This window comes from Pipistrellus kuhlii, unplaced genomic scaffold (assembly GCF_014108245.1).
Source record: "Pipistrellus kuhlii isolate mPipKuh1 unplaced genomic scaffold, mPipKuh1.p scaffold_m20_p_6, whole genome shotgun sequence".
Lineage (NCBI taxonomy): Eukaryota > Metazoa > Chordata > Mammalia > Chiroptera > Vespertilionidae > Pipistrellus > Pipistrellus kuhlii.
The window spans coordinates 65,702,464-65,724,727 of NW_023425562.1; the positions used below are offsets into that span (position 1 = coordinate 65,702,464).

At 35.5% G+C, this 22,264-nt stretch overlaps 1 protein-coding gene across 1 annotated transcript in view; it reads left to right on the forward strand.

Annotated features, from left to right (window-relative positions):
* MACROD2 (mono-ADP ribosylhydrolase 2) overlaps positions 1 to 22,264 on the forward strand; it is a 1,879,699-nt gene that overhangs the window by 116,123 nt on the left and 1,741,312 nt on the right. The gene's annotated exons all lie outside the window — the stretch shown is intronic.

Genomic DNA, 22,264 nt, shown 5'->3' on the forward strand with positions numbered 1-22,264 from the left:
CATAATGGATATATCCAAGTGATTTCCTTTCATGCTTTTTTATTTCTTAAAAATAGTCAAACCTTATATTTTTTCTACATAAATTCCAAACCTTAAGTTTAATGAAACACTATGATTTTTTCTTCTTAAATTTAGTTTTGTTATGTACATCACAGTATCTTATTTATATAAAATTATTTATTTCTTTTTATCAGTCAATATTAAATACTTTTTCTCTTTCTCCTACTTCCCATCTCCTCTCCCCTTCTCACCTTCTCTGTCTTCCTTTCTTTTTCCACTTTACTCCTTCCTCTTTATCCTCTTTGTCTCTCCTTAATTCTCTGATTTTCCCACCTTCTTCTTAGATATACTATAAAAAGTAAAAACTGAGGTTGGAGATGATTTTTATAAAACTAATAATGCTGAGGTAGAACTAAGGGCTACATTTAAAAGTTGGGTTTCCATGTTGATTTGAATTAAGAAGCAGGGCAGATGTTGTCATCTAACTTGCTTTTCTTTCCTAATGCTTACATCTAATAAATAAATGCTCAACTATGCCTTAAAAGTCTTATGCTGTAATCAAAAACCTCAAATTTTTCACAGTGAGTGGTATATGGTAGCAACTCAGTGTTAATCATTTACTTTGAGATTATTATTTTTCTTCTAAGTGCAGGTTGTCCCCTCCCCGCTCAGCAGACTTTAGTCTAAATAGCTAAAGAGAACATGAAAATATTAGGAAGAAGGAATCTCTCTCTCTCTCTCTCTCTCTCTCTCTCTCTCTCTCTCTCTCTCTCCCCCTCTCTCTCTTTCTCTCTCTCCTCTCTCTATTTCTGACCAGTATAGACATACAATTTTATTACCATTTGTTCTTTCTGAACTTTCTTCTTCCCTTCTGATTTTTGTCTTGTCCATGTTTTTCCTTTAAAAGGAAAAGACTTCTTAGCTGGAAATCAATTCAGATAATACAGTATATTTTAAGGTAGTAATTTTTCATTGCTAAGAAAAAATTCTTTAGCAATGAAAAGAAGAATGGGGAAAGGGAGAGAGAAAAATAATGAGGAATTCAGACAATTGTGAATTTACCAACAAGGAGTAGAAGGGAGGATGATAGAGAAGAAAATATAGCTGTGAGAATGACATATTTTATTTCAAAAGAGCAGGGTTTGTGATTCTGCAACAAACAAATCATGTAATATCACTCATGACAGCAGAAATTTTCTCATTTTTATATGTAGTAGAGGGATAATAGCCCAAATTTTTCTTTTCTAAAAATTATCCATTTTATGGGAATTTTATGCATTATATATGTCACTTTAGCTAAAGTTTATAACTTAAAAATTGCCTTTTAATAGAAGTATATCATATTTACTAGAAAAAAGAATAGAAAAATGCATAGATGCAACATATATATATATATTCTCAGGTGAGGATATATATATATATAATATATATAGAAGATATATATTATATACATACATTTATATATTCTCAGGTGAGGATATATATATAATATATATATAGAAGATATATATTACACACACACACACACACACACACACACACACACATATATATATATATATATATATATATATATATATATTAATCCTCACCTGAGAATTTTTTCCCAATGATTTTTAGAGAGTGTGAAAAGGAGGGAGAAGAGGGGGAGGGGAGAGGGAGAGAAACATCAATGTGAAAGAGACACATTGATTGGTTGCCTCCTGCACATGTGTGCATCTTTTATTTATACCTAACATTAAACAGGTTTTCATCATTATATGCTTCTGCTTTAATCTTTCATATTAACAAAATAAATTAATTTGCTTTGATTATAAGTTAAAATAAAACTGAATGGATAGAATTATTTATAGACATATCAATAAATATAATTATAGATAGATATTATTAATCAACTCTTCATTTATCATCTGATTGAAATGAACTTTGAGGATTAAAATTAGGAAAGAACATATAGCATACATAGGGTTTTTCTTGGTACCAACACAATGTTTGAGAAGAAAGTTCTAGGAATAGCAAGAAGGGGAGTGATGAATTTAACAGAACTTTCATTAGTGGTAAGGTGTGATTACTAGAAAGGAAAATCATCTTGAATGTGAAATGAAAACAGTGGTGGGAATACAGCCTTTGGATAGAAAAATACAGTGGAAAATCTTTTTAGTCATTGGCAGGTTACCCTAGAAGGCTTAGTGCAATTAAACAAAATAGTATTCAAAGTATAAAGAGTGAAAGACAAGTCCATCTGGGAATGTTGAGAGGAAATGAAGTCCCAAAGCTTCAGCTATTTTGTGATCATCATATATAATAAAAGGCTAATATGCAAATCAACTGAACAATAGAACAATTGGTCGCTATGATGCACACTGACCACCAGAGGGCAGACACTCAATGCAAGAGCTGCCTCCTGATGGTCAGTGCGCTCCCACAGGGGGAGCACTGCTCAGCCAGAAGCAGGCCTCTCCTGCCTATCCTGCAGCAGCTAAACTGGCAGTAGAACATTCCCTGAGGTTTACCAGACAGCAAGAAGGGCGCAGGTTGGGCTGAGGGGGACCCCCCACCCCTATGAGTGCATGATTTTCGTGCACCAGCCTCCAGTGTGTGATAAGTGTGTGGGTGAGGGCAGTGCCTATTCCAAGAGCATATTAAGATATTTTTCATATACAATCTTTGCGCAGATATTAAGCACAGATCATATAAAAATATTATTATATTGATCCTCAAAGAAAATAATATAAATATCTCAGCATGTAGTTTCTGAATGTATAAAACTAAAAATAGTTAAGTGGCAAATGATCCACAAACTATTTTCAGTGACAATGTACTCTGTTATTTGAAAAAGCTAAAGTAAGAGAAAATATGAGGAATAATATGTTCTTGATAAAAAGATACTCATTATACAAATTTAAAAATTTTAGTTTAAATGTGTGTTATTTATAAATTCGGTTCACATAAAAAAGAGAAGCAAATATTTTAATAATGTATTTATGTAGTGTTCAAAGTGAAGAAGCTTCTTTTCCTCCCTTCTTTTTCTGCCTGCTGACTCTTGTTTTAAATTCTAATTTCAACATTTTGCCGGTTTGGATAAATGATTTGTTAGCTGCTCACAAAAAAAAATGATTTGTGAGGAAAGCGAAAATGTGATAGGGATATTTTAAATATACATGTATTAGCAGGAAAGGGCAGGCCTATTTCCTGAGACTTTGAACGAATGCTACCTTATTTCTTAATAGCGCTAGATATACTAAATAATTAAAAAGCTGTGAAAGAGAAAGGCTCTTTTTCTTTCTCCTGCTGCGGATGACTTGGTTGTGTCTGATTTTGGACTGATGTCATCAGTATCGACTTGAAACATGCCTTGGGTCCTGTTCACATTGTGCCTGAGGAAGTGTTCTGGCCAGTTTTTGTTGCAGGGAGAGAACTTTTTGTACGATGAAAATATCAGCAACAAATGGGCACTGGAAATAGAACCTGTCAGGGTGTGTTCAGTGACTGAATAATACCTTTGCATGTTTTATCAGTGAGATGTGCTGAAACTTTCCTTGGGGGACTCTGGCCTCACATTCCCTGGACTGTCTGGACCTGTTCATCTTCCCTCATGCCACAGGCTGTGTAATCGCTCATTCCAGTCTTTGGAAGCATTATATAACAAATGTCTATTTTAGTATCTATCATGTGTGCCATAATTACTTGTTTACAGTCACTATCCCCTGCTATTGTAGAATGTGAGCTCCTTGAAGAGGAGAGCTAAGTGCTTTTCTTTGCTTTTCCCCAGCATCTAGCCCTGCGTGAAAGGGAAAGCTCTGCAAAGCACCTGGGAGGTGCCTCAGGGAGCTCCTGGCTGTGTTTCACAGCCGAAACCTCTGTTAATTTGGGTTAGAGTAAGAGCACATTGTTTTGAATGGAAAGTCCTAGTGAGATTCATTCTTCATCCAGAAAAATAGAAATGTATATTTATATGTCATTTACATATACATACATATATACAGTATATTACATGACTATATATATACATAGTCATGTAATATATATATATGTGTGTAAATGACATATATATATATATATATATATATATATACACACTCATATATATAACATTGAAATTAATCCTAAACATTTCTTTAATAATATTTCAAACTGAAGAAAGGTAATTGGCTCAACTGATTTAGATGCCTTTAGTAAAAGTTCCTATTGGGATTCCTTCCTTTTATATGTCTTTCCATATGTATTTTATTATTTCTTTATAATTAAATATTTTTATAGGCGCCTTTCCACCAGTATGCTATTTTATATATGAATTGACTATCTCTGGTATAAGTCATGTCTTTGATTAGGGAATCCACAGACATGACTGATGAAAAGAGATATTGGCTTCCATTTCATTCAACCTTAAGCCTTCAAACTGGCTTTATTTGAGCCAAGATAGATGTGTTCCTGACTTTATTAATCTTTAGAAAAGAGATCCACTGCCTCTTTGGTAATCCATTTCACCACATTTTATTAATTTTTGTTCTGCGTGGTTAAGCTCATTTTAGAAAGCTTTTTGTAAAGTTAAAAATTATTTTTCAATTACAGTTGACATATATTACTTTATTAGTTTCAGGTATACACTCCAGTGATTGGACATTACATAACTTAGAAAGCCTTATAATCCACAATATTCTTTTCTCAAAACAAGCAGAATTAATTTCTATTATTAATATGTAACCTATGAAAGTTCTCTATCACTTTAATATTTAAATATTTTAATTATATCACATTTTAAATTAGAATCTCTGTGGCTATGTCACAGTTACACTCATCTCTTTTAAATGTGAATTTAAGAAATGATGGGGTTGTATATTTTTTCATGTACAACCAAGAATTTTCCTCTCAATTTTCTTGAAAAACTATGTAGGCGTGGGGCATAATCTTTGTTTCGGCTGTTGTTTATTGCTTCTTTTGGATCTATTTCCCAAGTGAAATAGAGAAAGAGTATTTTAAGAAATGTATTACCCCTTGGCTTTTTTATTCTGTCTTTCCCAGAGGTTATTTTTATTTGCAATATTGCTTAACTGTGGAATGCTAGAATATCTAACCTATTATCTGCATTTCCTCCAGTTTGTTAGCTTAATAACGACAAAAATTGATTCTTCTTGTACTGAAAATGACATTTCCTGACTATATAACCTGCTAATCCAGTTTTGAGGTCCCATTAAATTTTATCATCAATGTCAAGAAATGTTAATCTATAAATATAATTACTCAAAAATTTACTATAAAACTGTTTTAAAGTTGCATTTAATTCCATTTTATTTATACTCACTATTTTTTATATTTTACATGGCTTTCTATGTTTGTCACCCATGTAGCAAGAAAAAAAATCAAGTTGAAATTAACCTTTGCAATTTCTGCTTTCCTGAAATTACTTTTTCTTTTGAAGATTGGATATTATATGATTGGTGGAGTTGCTATTGCCAGCTACTGAGAGACAATATCTAAAATACAATTTCTGGCTGGAATAAATGAATCTACTTTGCCATAACCAATGTAATTTCTCTTAAGGGTCATTATGAGCAGATGGCTCTTCACCCTAAGGGATTTTAAGCTTTCAGTAAATTATACTTTTTGTAATATTTTCCATGTATCTGAAAAATATTAATTTAAGCAACATTGAAATTTTTATTAAGATTATCCTATGTGCCATGAGCTGGTCGTCAGATCTGTTCACTCTAGTATAGTATGATATGTACTGTATGTCATATCTATAGTATAATAATCAATTATGTTAATTGATAAAGCAAATTGATTGAATAACTCATCAAAGGAAAAAAGTAATGAATTAAAATTGGGTGCATCCAATTTGGACATATTCTGGGACTGAGTTATCCTGATAATAACCTATAAAAATAACCCTCAGAGGGGTCCTATAATTAATTTAAGATGATAAGCTTGTACAACAGGTGATTTATAGTCTCTAAATATAAATATAGCATAATAAAACATTTAATTTTTTAATTTTTAAAATGTTTTTATTGATTTTAGACGGAGATAGAAACATGATTGTTGAGAGAGAATCATGGATTGGCTGCCTCCTGCATGCCCCATACTGGTGATTGAGCCCATGACCTGGGCACATGATGTCCATAATGAGTATGAGGGTGCATGTGTCTTTACAATCATTGCTTTTGTTTTCTTTGGATAAATACTCATAGTTGGATTTGCTGAATAATATCCTAGTTCTATTTTGAATTTTTTGAGGAAACTCCATATTGTTTTTCATAGTGGCTGTACAAATTTACATTCCCACCAACATTGCAAAAACGTTTCCTTTTTTTCATATCCTTACTACTGCCATTTTATTAACTGTATTCTTGCTGTTGTGTATTTCCTTTGGTCCTCTTTTTCTCTTGAGAATTGATGATTTTCTATGGCATATGTTTTGATTCCTTTCTTTTTATATTTTGAGTATCTACATAGGTTTTTGCTTTGAGGCACATAGAACATCTTATAAACATAATAGTGCATTTTAAGTGCAATTGCATAACTTAGCTGCAATTGCATACAAAAACTGTACCTTTTTCTTCCCCCCTATATTTTATATTTTTGATGTCAAATTTTACATCTTTTATGTTGTATAGCCATTAAAATTATTGTAAGCAGTCATCTTAATACTCTTTTATTTAATCTTTATAATAGATTTAAGTGATTAAGACACCACCGTATTAGTGTTTTCTGAGTTAAATTTACCTTTACCAGCGTGTTTCATATTTTCATATTACTAGTTTCCTTAGGTTTCAGCTTGAAGAACTTCTTTCAGAATTTTGTGTAAGACAGTTCTAGTGGTGATAAATTCCCTCAGCTTCTGTTTGTCTGGGAAAATAGCCTTTATTTCTGAAGACAACTTGGCTAGGTAGAGTGACCTTGTTTGGCAGGGATTTTTGGTGTTGTTTTGTTTCCTTTTAGCAATTTGAATATATCATTCCACTCTCTCCTGGCTTCTGTGGTTTCTTCTGAGAAATCCAATGAGAGCCTCAGGGGTTTTCATTTATATGTACACAGTTGTTTTGTTTGTTTGTTCATTTTTCATTCTGCTTTTGAAATGCATGTTTTTTTTTTATTGATATCACTCATGAAGACTTTCTATTTTTTCATTCTTTTTTTTTTCCCCCCCCATTTTCCTCTCACTGGGTAAGTTGAAGCCACCTGTTTGTACTTCAAAGATTTTTTTTTTCTTGGTCAAGTATACTGTTGATGCTCCCCTATTGCATTTTAATTGTTTTCATTGTATTTTTCAGCTACAGCATTTGTTTTTGTTTTTATGATCTTTTTCTTCTTTTCTTTCTTTGTTCCTCTCAATTCTCCCTCTCTTTCTCTTCTTTGCCCTTTTTGTATTTCCACTGTGCAAAATTGTACCTTTTCATATACAGTTCTTGCACATTTTATTCTGTTTAAAAATTTCCCCCCTTTTTTTATTCTTTCAGTTTGAGAAGTTTCTATTAACATTTTCTACCACATTGATTTTTCCCCCCTTTGTTATGTCCAGTTCATCTGTGAGCCCATTAAAGGCATTTAAAAAATGTCTGTTACAATTTTTTATTTTTAGCATTTTCTAGAAAATTTCTCCTCAGATTTACTTTTCTCAGCTTACATTATCTATCTGTTCTTGCATGTTGTCTCTCTTTTTCATTTGAGTTCTAAACATATTAATCATGTTATATAACATTCCTGAGCTGATAATTTAAAAATATCTGGCATATGTTCTTCTGATTTTATGTTTCTTTTGTCTCTTCAGACTGCATTGTTTTCTTTTTAGCATGCCTTGTAATTTTTATTGTTGCTGTTAAAACCAAGACATGACATATTGTGTAAAAGGAACTCAGGTAAATAGGACTTAATGTAAGATTTTATCTGTATGTAGCTTGGCGTTAGGTTGTGCTACTGTTTACTGCACTTCTAGGTGTCTAGGCTAAAATTTTCTTATGATGTCCTTGTTTTTGCTTCCTCTGTTGTCCTGGGTTTTCCTAAAGACTCCTTAAATAGGGTCTGGGTCTTGCTATTCTTTCGGCTATAATGCACTGTTATCACACAGAAGCCTGATTTTGATGTGGTAGTAAGGTGTAGGGTAGAGAAAAAACCCTATGATTCTATGGTTAGTACTTATTTTTTTATGTAAATCTGTTTCCCTCTAATATGTCTTTATTCTTAGATGAGATAGAAGGGCTAGAGGTGGCTGGACTTTGGCATTTTCCTACCCATGGCCATGGCTAAAGGAGGCTAGAGTTGGATATTTTCCTTCTTCTTGATCAATTAGGCTCTGATAGAATTCAAAATGGGTTAGTCTCAAGTAAAAAACTTTTCTTTGAATGTGATTTTTCTAATTAATATCTGTTGGAAAATATATGTTGACTTGTTTAAATTGTGCCTAAAATCTGGGAAAATATATACTGGGTGAGAATTTTAAAAACTCTCTTCTGAATTATGTTAATAAACTTAATTATATCACCTTTGAGGCATTTTTTTTAGATGTTTTTTAGAGCGTGAGCATTTGTTGGATGAAGTTGCCAACTTAATGACTTATGGGTAAATGAGGTTTTATCCTGTGGTCCTAATTCTTTTTTTTTTAATATATATTTTTATTGATTTTTTACAGAGAGGAAGGGAGATATATAGAGAGCTAGAAATGTTGATGAGAGAGAAACATCGACCAGCCGCCTCCTGCACACCCCACACCGGGGATGTGCCCGCAACCAACGTATATGCCCCTGACGGGAATCGAACCCGGGACCTTTCAGTCTGCAGACCGACGCTCTACCACTGAGTCAAATCTGTTTCGGCATGTGGTCCTAATTCTTAATGAATTATTTGTTAACACTAAACTCCAAATAAGTATAAACATATTTCCAATAGATAATCTGGATATATGTCTATTGTAAATATTTCTAACAGTTGTTAACTACATACATGAAAGCTTAGGTTGAGTCATGGATTTCCCAATACCAGTACTTAAAATATGGAATCTAGAATGAATCATACTTGCACCTGGTTTTCTCTCTGGTTTATTAGAGATGTTTATCTGATATAATACTATTAATCATAGAATTTTAAAAGTGCCTGTAGTGACAGAAGGCGTTTTAAAAAAACGGAGTTTCTGTAAGTCTCCAAAATAATTAAAATGCATAAAAAGCATGCAACAGATGGTAAAAGTGTGTGAACTAAATGTGAGTGACTTTTTTACTACCTAGTTTTAAATGATAATGTGTACAGTTAAGATGGTGGTGACCTTTAGTGATAACTTTTAAGATATACAAAGTGGAATGTGCTCTCTGGACTTGCTATTATCTGGCAATTTTAGAATCAATATGAAAATACTTTTCTAATGCTTTATTTATAACTTTACTATTGTAATATCAAATGAAGAAGTGACTATCACTGAGGTTTCTTTTCTCTCAAGTTTATCTCTTTCTTTCACCCAAATGGTTTGAAAAGTTAGCTGTCAATTAATGTTGTTTCCTTAGCATTGCGATTCACCTATTAAACTTTAAAAATAATGTACTCTTAAACTTTCTTAATTTAAAAAATGCCTTTGAGTGTAAAGAGAAATGCTATGCTCTTTGGTATCATTGCATTTCTAATGAACTTAAAACTATTCACTTTCATTATTTTTTTCCTTTATATTCTAAAAAAAATGCAGTCCTATATCTGAGTTTCTTTTCCTGTCCATGACAGTAGATTTTTGAAACTTCATGTTTTGATTATCTATTGATAATCTGTTGTGTGAGAAACCACCTCCCATCTTAGTAGTTTAAGGAAATAACTATTCTAGTAGCAACAACGATTAAGGCTTTAGGAGTAAATTTAGTGAGGGATGGGCAAAACCTGTATTGAAAAAAATAACCATTCATGGAAAACTTGACTAGAGCTAGACAAATAGAATGACTTCTTCTGTTTTTATATAGATACTCAACATTTTGAAAATGACAGTTCCACCTATATTAATGTAATTACTGAAATACAATCCAAACAAAAATACCAATGTTCCATTTTATGGAGTTAGGTAAGTTGATGCTGAGGTTCAAACAGAAAAATAAACACGTAACAATAGCCAGAAAAAGACTGAGACAGAAGAAACACTATAAGTGGTGACTAGCCCTACTAGGCATTAAGTTATACTTGAATACTAGATAACTTCTATAATTAAAACATTGTAGTACTTGTGCATGAATAGAGAAAGCAATGGGTTGGGAGAAAATGTCCAGAAATAAATCAAAATACATATGGAAATTTAGCATAGCATGAATAGAGAATCTCAAATGACTGTAATAAGGATAAGCTTTTTAGTAAATGGTTCTGCAAAAATTGGGTGGCCATTTGGAAGAAGTTATTTTTATACCATATCTTACATTATAAGCAAAAATGATTTACTTGGGATCTAAATGTAAAAAAATGAAACCATATAAGCAATAGAAGAATATATAAGTACATTAAAAAAATTGGTTTAGGGAAAGACTTTCTAACTCTGACTTAAAATCCAGAGGTAATAAAGAAAAATACTGAAATTTTGATTATAAAAACATTTTTAAATATTGTATGGTCCAAACTACTACAAAGTCAAAAGACAAGTGTCAAAGTCCAAGAAAATATTTGCAACATGTATGTAGACAAAAAGTATTATCCCCAAATACACAAAGAACTCTTAAGAAATAAGGGCAAAAGACCAAACACCCAATATAACATGTTCATCATTAAAATGTGCATACTACCCAATGGTGCAGCCACTATGGAAAACAGTAGATCCAATGCAATCCCTATTAAAATACCAACAGCATATTTCACAGGGCTAGAATAAACACTCAAAAATTTATATAGAATAAAAATGACCCCAAATAGCTGCAGCAATCTTGAGAAAGATCAAAGTTGGAGAGATCACAATACTATCAAGCTATACTACAAAGCTACTGTAATCAAAACAGCCTATACTGGCATAAGAACAGGCACCTACTAATAGATAAATGGACCAGAAGAGAGAACCCAGAAATTTACCCAACCCATTATGCTCAGTTAATATTTGATAAAGGAGGCAAAATGGATTAAAGATACCTCTTCAATAAATGGTGTTGTGATAATTGAACAGGTACATGGAAAAAATGAAACGAGACCACCAACTTATACCATACACAGGAATAAACTCAAAACAGATAAAATATTTAAATGCAATTCAGAAAACCATAAAAATTCTAGTAGGCAGCAAAATATCAGATATCTCAACAGTAGAGTTTGCACTGATACAATGCCTAGGGCGAGAGAAACAAAGGAAAAATAAATAAATGGGATGACATCAATATAAAAAGCTTTCACACAGCAAAAACTAAAACAAAAAAGCAGCATGAAATTAAAAGGGAACCCACTGTATGGAGAACACATTTACAATGATAGATCTGATAAGAAATTAATTTTCCAAGTATATAAAGTACTCATACAGCTCACCAAAAGGAAGATAAACAATCCAATTTAAACATGGGCAGAGGACCTAAATAGATACTTCTGTAATGAGGACATACTAATGGCCAAGAGACATATGAAAAAATACTCCAAGTCACTAACCATCAGAGAAATGCAAATTAAGACAAGAATGAAATATCATCTCATACTGGCCAGAATGGCTACTGTTTATAAATCAACAAACAAGTACTGGCTAGGATGTGGAGAAAAGGGAACTCTAGTACACTTCTGGTGGGAATGCAGAATGGTGCAGCCACTATGGAAAACAGTATGGAGTTTCCCAAATAAATTAAAAATGGAACTGCTATTTGACCCAGTGATCCCACTACTAGTAATATATCCTAAAAATCCTGAAACAACAATTGGAAGAATATAGCACTACTATGTTCATAGCATGTTCATTATATACAACTAGAGGCCCAGTGTATGACATTTGTGCACTCAGGAGGGGGGGATCCTTCAGCCTGGCCTGTGCCCTCTCACAGTCTGGGAGCCCTTTGGGGACGTCCGACTGATGGCTTGAGGAATGGGCCTACGCCATCAGTCAGATATCCTTAGCAATGCTGTTGAGGTGGGAGAGGTTCCTGCCACAGCTGCTCCTCTCACCAGCCATGAGCCCGACTCAGGGCTTCTGGTTGAGTATTGCTCCCCCTATGGGAGCACACTGACCACCAGGAGGCAGCTCTTGCATTGAGCGTCAGTGTGCATCATAGCAACCTGTGCAGGTATTTGATCAATTTGCATATTAGCCTTTTATTATATAGGACTAGAGGCCCAGTGCATGAAATTTGAGCATGGGGGTGGGGGGGAGTCCCCTTAGCCCAGACTACACCCTCTTCAATCTGAGATCCCTTGAGGGATGTCCAGCACCCCTCTCACAATTCAGGACTGCTGGCTACCAACTGCTTGCCTGCCTGCCTTCCTGATTGCCCCCTAACCATTCCCCTGCCAGTGTGATTGATGTCTAACTGCTCCCCTGCCAGCCTGTTTGCCTTCAATTTTCCTCCTTTGCTGACCTGGTCACCCCTAACTGCCCTCCCCTGCAGGCTTGATTGCCCCCAACTGCCCTCCCTTGCAGGCCTGGTCCCTCCCAATTGCCCTCCCCTGCTGGTCATCTTGTGGTGGCCATTTTGTGTCCACATGGGGAAAGGTCTTTGACCACATGGGGGCAGCCATCTTGTGTGTTGGAGTGATGGTCAATTTTCATATTACTCTTTTATTAGATAGGCTAGAGGCCTGGTGCGTGGGGACTAGCTGGTTTGCCCTGAAGGGTGTCCAGGATCAGGGTGTGGGTTCCCTTGGGGTTTGGGGTGGCCTGGGTGAGGGGCCTGTGGTGTTTTCAGGCCGGCATGCCCCCCAGCAACCCAAGTGGAAGCCCTGGTATCTGGGATCTATTTATCTTCTACAGTTGAAACTTTGTAGCCTTAAGTGGAGGCCTGGGCTGGGCAGGTTGTACAGAAAGCTTGGCTTCCTCCATTGCCAGGGAAACCCAACCTCCCTCCTGCTCTTTGTGGCCACAGCCATCTTGGTTGGGGTTAATTTGTATACCCACTCCAGATTGGCTAGTGGGTGTAGCAGAGTGATAGTTAATTTGCATATTACTCTGTTATTAGATAGGATAGCTAAGCTCTGGAAACAGCCCATCAGTAGATGAGTGGATAAAAAGCTGTGGTACATTTTTACCATGGAATACTATGCAGCTGTAAAAAAGAAGGATCTCTTACCCTTTGAGACAACATGGAAAGACCTGGAAAGCATTATGTTAAGCTAAATAAGCCAGGTAGAGAAAGATAAATATCACATGATCTCACTTATATGTGGAATCTAATGAACAAAATAAATGGAGAAATAGAAGAGCAAGAGACTTGGAGTCATGCAACAGACTGAGGATTCTCAGAGGGAAGGGGCAGGAGGGAAGAGATCAACAAAAGAATTTATATACATATATGCATAGCCCTGGACACAGACAGTAATGTGGTGAAGACCTGAGGAGGCAGTGGGAGTGGAGAGGATGGAGTCAATGGTAGGTAAAAAAAGGAGGACATCTATAATTCTTTCAACAATAAAGATAAATTTTTTAAAAAAGCAAATACAGAAATCCCTGGTAATGGTCATAAATGAAAGTAAGATACTAAGTAATAAAAGGGTAAACATGTAGAAAGATAATAAGTGTACATTTACCTAAGTTAGAAGACAAATGAATAATACATTGCATGTTGCATAATGTTTTAAAGACTTATATGGAATAAAATATTATGAATGGGGTGGGAAGATCAAACACCCTATAAAAATAGGTAAAAGACAATTCACAAAGAGAAATATGTAAACATATGATAAACATATGAAAAATGTTCAAACTCACTCATGATTAGAGAAATGTAAATTAAAACAACACTAAATACAATTTATCACTTTTTAGAGTGGCAAAATTTTCTTTAAATGACAAATAGTATCCCTGAGACTGTAGGGAAATAGTCATTCTTACATATTTCTCTAGGAATTAAAACTGATACAGTCTTTGAAAGGAAAATTTGTAATACCTAACAAAAGTACATATTTATCTTTTGACCTGACAATTCTACTCCTAGACCCTATCAGGATGATACATCTCCATAACTCAAGAAAATGAATATGTAACAAGGTTATTTACTGCAGCAGCATCTGTAATTGCAAAATGTTAGAGATAAATGTCCATACATAAGAGAGTGGTTGAATAAATTATGGTATATTCTATGTTTACCTAACAAGTATTATGCATCTGTGAAAGTGAAAAAGATATTTATAAACTTATTTTAGTGATTTCTAGTACATACTGTTATACATTTTTTTTAATGCAAAAAAAGTTTCTACAGGGTGCTGTTTTTAATGTAAGACAGAGAGACATATTAGTATAAGTAAATATATTTGTTCAAAAGAAATATAGGAGTGATAAATCACAATCTAAAGAAATCAATTACCTACTGAGAGTTGGGTAGAAGTAGTATATAAAAAGGCAGAATAACAGAATAGTAAGGATTAGGAGGAAACAATGTTCTTAATGTTTGTTTATTTTTATATTGCTTTGACTCTTAGAATCATAGTAATGTTTTACATATCAACCAAATGAGGTCATTGAAATTAACCAGGACTTGGAGCAGGATTATCCAAAATAAATACAAATGGTAACAAATGGACCTAATTGTATCACTAATCCTATATAATAAAAGCCTAATATGCTGTGTCCGACCTTTTGTTTGACCATTTGACCAATCACTATGATGCACAGTAACCACCAGGAGGCAGGCACTCTGACTGGTAGGTTAGCTTGCTCCTGGGGTCTGTTGATCAGGGCAGGGTAAGACTGGGCAAGACAGGCTGGACATGCCCTGTAGCCCTCCCACAGTCCCTCCCTTGCCCCAATCATGCACCAATTGGGTTTCTCGGTTTGGCCTGCTCCTTCTTGCAATCCAGACCCCTCAGGGGATGTCGCAGAGTCGGTTTCAGTTCAGTCCCCACAGGCTAGGCCAAGGGACCCCAGCTTCTGATGAATAATATAATTATTAAGGGATGGGAACCAAAATATTTAATTTAAGAACAGTATTTTGACTAGGATATACAAATTTTGTATCCCGTTTGTTAAGTAATGTCTTTCAGTGGTATGGTTAGCAATTTGCTAAGTAGCATATGTGAATATTACGATTGATCAAATAAGTAAATGCATTGTAGATAATGAGAGCCAGGTTTCTTACTGTCAGAGAAGGAAGTAACAAATAAGGAAAGGGAAAGGCTATAATGAAGCTTGTAATGATTGGAATCAGAGTTATGAGTATGAACTTATAGTTACCTCTCTCTCTTTTTCTCTTCTGTATCTCTATCTATACACATATAAAAAGATATAGAAATAACTATAGATGTGTAGTCATGGATTAGTATACATACACATATATATCTTAGCTTCTTAACTCTGTTCATTGACATGGCCTAAGCACAGTTATCCCTCAGTAGTAGTGAGCATGCTTTGTAACAGAATTTGTTTTTTACATACCATCCTATATAATAAAATCCTAATATGAAAATCACTGAATGGTGGAATGACTGGTTGCTATGATGTGCACTGACCCCCAGGAGATAGACACTCAATGCAGGAGCTACCCCCTGGTGGTCAGCACGCTCCCACTGGGGGAGCCAGACTCATGGCTGGTGAGCACAGAGGAGGTGGCGGAAGCCTCTCCCACCTCCGCTGCAGGATGGGCAGTAAGGGGCAGGGAAGGAGTCCCAGACTATGAGAGGAATGTCCAACTGCCTGCTTAGGCCTGCTCCCCATGGGCCTACGTCGGCAGTTGGACATCCCTTGAGGGGTCCTAGACTGTGAGAGCTTGCAGGCTGGGCTGAGAGACCTCCCAACCCAGTGCACGAAAGTTCATGCACTGGGCCTCTAGTTTTCCAACAAAAGGAACTAGAGCTTCTTGGAGAAGTGGAGAAGTGACACTTTCCAGAGCTAGGACTGAGAAAATACCTATGAGCCTGGGACTTTTTGTGTTGGGTTAGTTAAAAGGGATAGTTTGAGGAATAAAATAAATATTGAAAATAATGCTGTTATTGAATTACTAGAGGCCCAGTGCATGACAGGGTGGGTGGGTGTTCCTTAGCTTGGCCTGCACCCTTTCACATCTGGGACCCCTTGGGTAGGGTTCCTAGGCCTGGCCTGAGATCAGGGTCTATCAGGGCTTTTGTTCCCCCATCTGCAGGCAGCTGGACCACCCCTGCTTATCATCTGTTCAGTGCTGTCCCCACTCCCCCACCTTCCCTGCCACTGGTGGCCTCCCTCTGCAGGCGACAGGCTGGGGTGTGATGTGATGGTTTGGCTGGCCTGTGCCTCCCTATTTCTTTGCTGGTGGGGCGAGGCCAACCCTGCCAGGGACTATCTGTCTACCTGATTATCCCAACCACTAGTCTGCCTACCTGATCACCCCTAAATACTCTGCTTGTCTGCCTGATTGCCCCTAACCGCTTGCTTAGGGGGAGGGCCAGCCAGGTGAGGGGCTGTCTGCCTACCTGATCTCCCCTATCCACTGGTCTGCCTACCTGATCACCCCTAACCACTCTGCCTGCCTTCCTGATTGCCCCTAACTGCTTTCTTGGGGCAGGGCCAGTCTGGTGAGGGGCCGTCTGCTTACTTGATCTTCCCTAACCGCTTGCTGCTCTAATCATCCCTAACAACTGGTCTGCCTACCTAGTCACCCCTAACCACTGGTCTGCCTGCCTGTCTGATTGCCTCTAACTGCTTGTTTGGGTAAGGGACCATGGTGGTCTGGTCCCTGGTCGTTTCAGTTGTGACACCTGTGGCCTTTTATTATATAAGATAATCTATAAAATAAACTAAATATCTATACTTATAATTAAATGTTTTCTTCTTTGTTTTATAGCTTTAGGTCTTACATTTAAATCTTTGATCCATCTTGAATTAATTTTCATTTGTGGCGTTGGTAGGGGTCCACAGAGGTTTGTTTTTAAAAAGACTCTTAATATTGAATTGAAAATACATTTGCAGTTTAAGGGCTTCTTTTCTTCCAGAATACTTCCTCTTAGATTAAATAGAAAGTCTCTGCCTTTTGCCTGGACTGCTCTTCTCCAGACCCTTTGCTTGACTGACTCCTTGTCATCACTTCCAATAGGGAGTATTCATCTCCAACCTTTCAACTACAGCAGCTACCACTTTCATACCCCACCCAGGTTAATTCTTCTCAATAGAATGCATCTAGTTCATTTGTTTACTTGTTTACTATTTATTGAATCTCATTAGCATATAAGCTCCATGAATGCAGGTATCTTAAATGTCTAGAACTGTGTCTTATACATAATAATTTTTTTGAATGAATTAAATGCATTGCTGTGCATAACATTTTACCTCCTTTACTTTATGAGGGGAACTTTTTGAAATCATGCCTTCAGCATTTAGAAATCACCAAGTCATCAATTAAAATAGCTATATTAATCTAGAAAAGAAGTGCTTCATTCTCTAAACCACTCTCAGATATTAAAATAACCTCCATTTATATTCCTCAGAAGGATTCTGGTAACTAGAGAGTACTTTATTTCTTTCAGTCTGTTTCTGTGATAAAGGCAAACTTAATCCCAAAGAAAGAATATAATTGATTGTTATGTATCTGCTCTTGTATGGAATGTTAATTTAATTTGGAGATGACCAGCAGTTTAATTCAAGCAGTATTTATTAAATGTTAATTGTGTATAAAAAAGCTATTAGGTGCTGGGATAGAAAGATTGATATGTCATTGAAGCAAATATATCTTTCTGTAATTTTAAAAATAAGAAACATTCAAACCTGTGAAGAATTTTTGTTTATTTGAGCCAAATTTTCAACAATTGCAGGGAAGCAAAATCTCAACAGATTGAGGTAATGCTACAGCAATTGGCAATTTTGCACCCTAATATATATATATATATATATATATATATATATATATATATATATATATATATTATTAAATATATTTTATTGATATTTTACAGAGAGGAGGAAGGGAGAGAGATAGAGAGCTAAAAATGTCGATGAGAGAGAAACATCAACCAGCTGCCTCCTGCACACCCCACACCGGGGATGTGCCCACAACCAATGTACATGCACTTGACCAGAATCAAACCCGGGACCCTTCAGTCCACAGACCGACGCTCTACCACTGAGCCAAACCAGTTTCGGCCCTATTTTATATATTACTAGAGGCCCAGTGCACTAAATTTGTGCACGGACAGGGTCCCCAGCTGCCAGCCAGGACCTTCCTTTGTTTCATGCTGCTCCCTGGTAGTCAGCACACATTATAGGGAGCAACAGAATTCCTGGTCAGTTGAACTCCCAATGGAATAATTTACATATTAGCCTTTTATTATATAGGATAATCAAAAGGGGAGACATATGTGTGTTACATAATATCCATTGATGATAGATTAGGGAAACCTCTCGGGTAGGATAAAAAGTAAAATGAGCCCTAGCAGTTTGACTCAGTGGCTAGAGCTCAGCCTGAGTACTGAAGGGTCCTGGGTTCAGTTCTGGTCAAAGACACATACCTGGGTTGTGGGCTTGATCCCCAGATTTGGTTGGGGTGTGTGCAGTGCAGTAGGCAACCAATTCTTGTGTCTCTCTTACATCAATGTTTCTCCCTCTATGTCTCTTCCCCTCCCTTCCACTCTCTCTAAAAATCAATGGAAAAATATCTTTGGATGTGGATTAATAAAAATAAAGTAAATTTATAGACACATAGTTCTTTTACTTAGGTGGGTGTAGGATAGTTAACAGTCAGCAATGAGGAAATTTGCGATCTCCACAGGGTGGTACCAGTGGTTTGAGGGGTCTGGAGAAAGAGAAACTACTTTGACCTTCCAAAGATATATTATCATAGATGCAAAAGTACATTACACAGATTCAGGGTAAAGATTGACCTTTGTCAGGGAAGATGCTGGCCTAGGACATAACTACCCACCACAAAATGCTTTTGTTTAAAGTTAATTTCAGACCATCCTTTGTGGTTACTTTAGGTTTCTGAGTTTGTAAGGCCACCAAGCCGGCTTCCCTGAGCTAGTCAGGTTAGCATGTGGTCCCTTTTAATTCACAAGAATAATAATTCAGAGGATCAGTTTCAAGATATGAATCTCTGGATTTAAATTCCAAGTCAGTTATCTCTAAAGGCTTAGCTGAACTCTTCTCTGTAAGGTTCAGTTGCCCTTTTGTAAATGATGATAATATTATCACCTCATAGGGTTTTTATGGATATTAAGTGAGAAAAAAAAATTTACTCCCTTGCACATACATATTGTGTTCATTATACTACATCCTGTGCATATTAGAGTTTCAAAATTGTGAGTATATTTTTTGAAACTTTTGCATAACTGCCAGACATAGCTGACTTACTGTCAGGGTGTATCCCACCTCACTGGCAAGCCCAGCACAGAGTGGCATGCTATACTTTCATCAGCTTTTTGTCCCCAGGTTATATAGCTCCATCCCCAGTCTTTCTCCTTAAAAATATTTTAAAATTACAGTTTAAATATTGATATTTAACAATATCAATATTATTTGAAATTAGTTTCAGGGGTACAGCCTAGTGGATAGATAATCATATACTTTACAAAGTGTGTCCCACCTCTAATTCCAGTACTCACTTGGAACTATACATAGTTATTACAATATCAGTTGACTATATTCCATATGCTGTATTTTACATCCTGTGACTATTTTGTAACTACCAATTTATACTTTTTAATCGCTTCACCATTTTCACCCAGTCCACCAAACATTCTCCTTTCTGGCAACCATCAACTTGTTCTCTGAGTCTGTTTCAAATTTGTTTGTTAGTTTATTTTCTTCTTTAGATTCCACATATAAATGAAATTATATTGTATTTGACTTTATATGTTTGATTTGTTTTACTTAGCATAATACCCTCTCGGTCTATCCTTGCTGTCACATATGGTAAGATTTTATTTTTTTATGGCTAAGTAATATTCTACTGTATATATGTATCACTTTTTTTTCCCATTTGTCTTTTGATTAGCACTTGGGTTGTTTTCATATCTTGGCTATTATAAATAAAGGAGCAGTGAACATAGGGATTATTTTAAATTAGCATTTTGGGTTCCTTAGGTATATACCCAGAAGTGGAATCGCTGGGTCATAAGTAGTTCCATTTATAATTTTTTGAGGATCCTTCATTCTGTTGTCTACAACTACTGCACCAATCTGCATTCCCACCAACAGTGCATGAAGATTCTCATTTCTCTACTCGACACCAACACTTATTTGTTGATTTACTTATGATAGCCATTCCAACAGATGTGAGGTGATATCTCATTATGATTTTAATTTGCATTTCTTTGATGATTAGTGATGTTGAGCATCTTTTCATAAGTGTATTGGCAATCAGTATGTCCTCTTTGGAGAAGTGTCTATTCAGGTCCTTTGCCCACATTTTCATTGGATTGTTTGTTTCTCTGGTGTTGAGTTGAATGAGTTCTTTATAAATTTTGAATATTAACTCCTTTTTTGATGTATCATTGGTGAATATGTTCTCCCATTCAGTAGGTTGTCTTTTTATTTTGTTGATGGTTTCCTTTGCTGTACAAAAACTTTTAGTTGTATGTAGTCTCATTTGTGTGTTTTTTTCCTTTTTCTTCCCTTGCACAATAAAATATATTAGAAAAAATATTCCTGATCTTTCTGATGGCCAGCCTAATGGGGCTTGTTAGGTATCTTCTGACAGATTTTTAAAATACTGACTGATTTTCTGGACTTCCATATGGGTGATTATCAGATTATTTATAATCCACCTCTTCCCAGTTCTACTGGGAAGTAAAATAAGCATGACATGAGAACATTTTCTAGTGAAGGAGACATATGATATATGAGTCTTCACTCAGATTAATGTAACCCAGTTTTCTACATTTGCCTATCACATTGCATTTTTTTTGCCATTCTCTTAGCAATTAAAAGACATAGTAAATGTGTCTGTTTGTCAAGTGACTATTTTACACCTTGAAGAACACCATGTAAATTGACTATAGAAAGTAGAATAAATTGAGAAAATACTGATTTCATGAAGTTATTGTAAATGATATTGGGGAATTTATCAAATCGCATGTACAGTGATGGTAAATGAGGATTGGTTAGTTTACAATTGGAGCACAGAAAGTTGGCAAAGGTTATGATGTGATAATACTTCAAAAAAGCCAGGAATAGAAAAGGATTAAGATAAATCCTTTAGAAAACTGTTGAAGCCCTTGAACATTTGATAGATGACATTTATTACTATATTTTAGGTGTTAAATGTAAATTGACAGTTATTATTTCACACCATCATGAAGTAATTTCAGAAAAATCAACAAAATTTTATAACTGTTTTATCCCTTGGCTTAAAAATTATCACAGAATTATGTTACATTTAACTAAAATCTTGTTAAATGTAACATGAAGACAACTTACTTTTATATATTTTTAGATTCTTTTTAAGATGAATGGCTTTAAATTGGCTCTTTGTAGAGATCAATTCATCTTAGATAAAGTATTCTCTCTGTACTGCCTATTTCTTGATTCCCTATGACCCTTTCCACTCTTCACTTAGGTTCTCTCTATTCTGATGTCTGAATTAAGGCAAACACCTATTATCTATTTTCCATGTTCCATGGGTTGGCCTTCAAGTGGTCTTACAAAAACTGTGATATAAAGGATTTTTGAGGTTCAGATCCAGATTTTGGTGCTCTACACTAAGCTAAGGTGGTGATCCAGTTGACCCAATTGAGTAGTTCTTCCTACAGAGTAGGAGTGAAAGGTATAATAAAATTAGACTATGAAAGACTTTAATTATCAAGTTAAAGGAAATGAACTTCAACAGTTAGTGTTTCTTAAACTGTGGTCAATTGACCATTTACATCAGCATCACTTATTATGTTAAAATCTCCACTCTCTTAATTATGATGATGTTAATAATAATGTTAATAATGACCACTGTACTGCATGTCAGGAAAAGCTAAAATGAAGGCAGAAGCTTAGTTTTCACACCCTACCTAGCAAGCTACTCAAAGTGAAGCCCATGTTACAAATGACAGCAAAGTGCTTATGCAGAATTCATTAGAAAAGTTTTTATAGTTGAAAATATTACAGATGTTTCCCATGGTCCCCTCCCCCCATTGACCCCTGCAACTCTTTTCCTGCTCTTTCCCCACACTATTGTTTACCCATGGGTTATATATATATATATGCATAAAAATTCTTTGGTTAATCTCTTCCTACTCCCCCTCC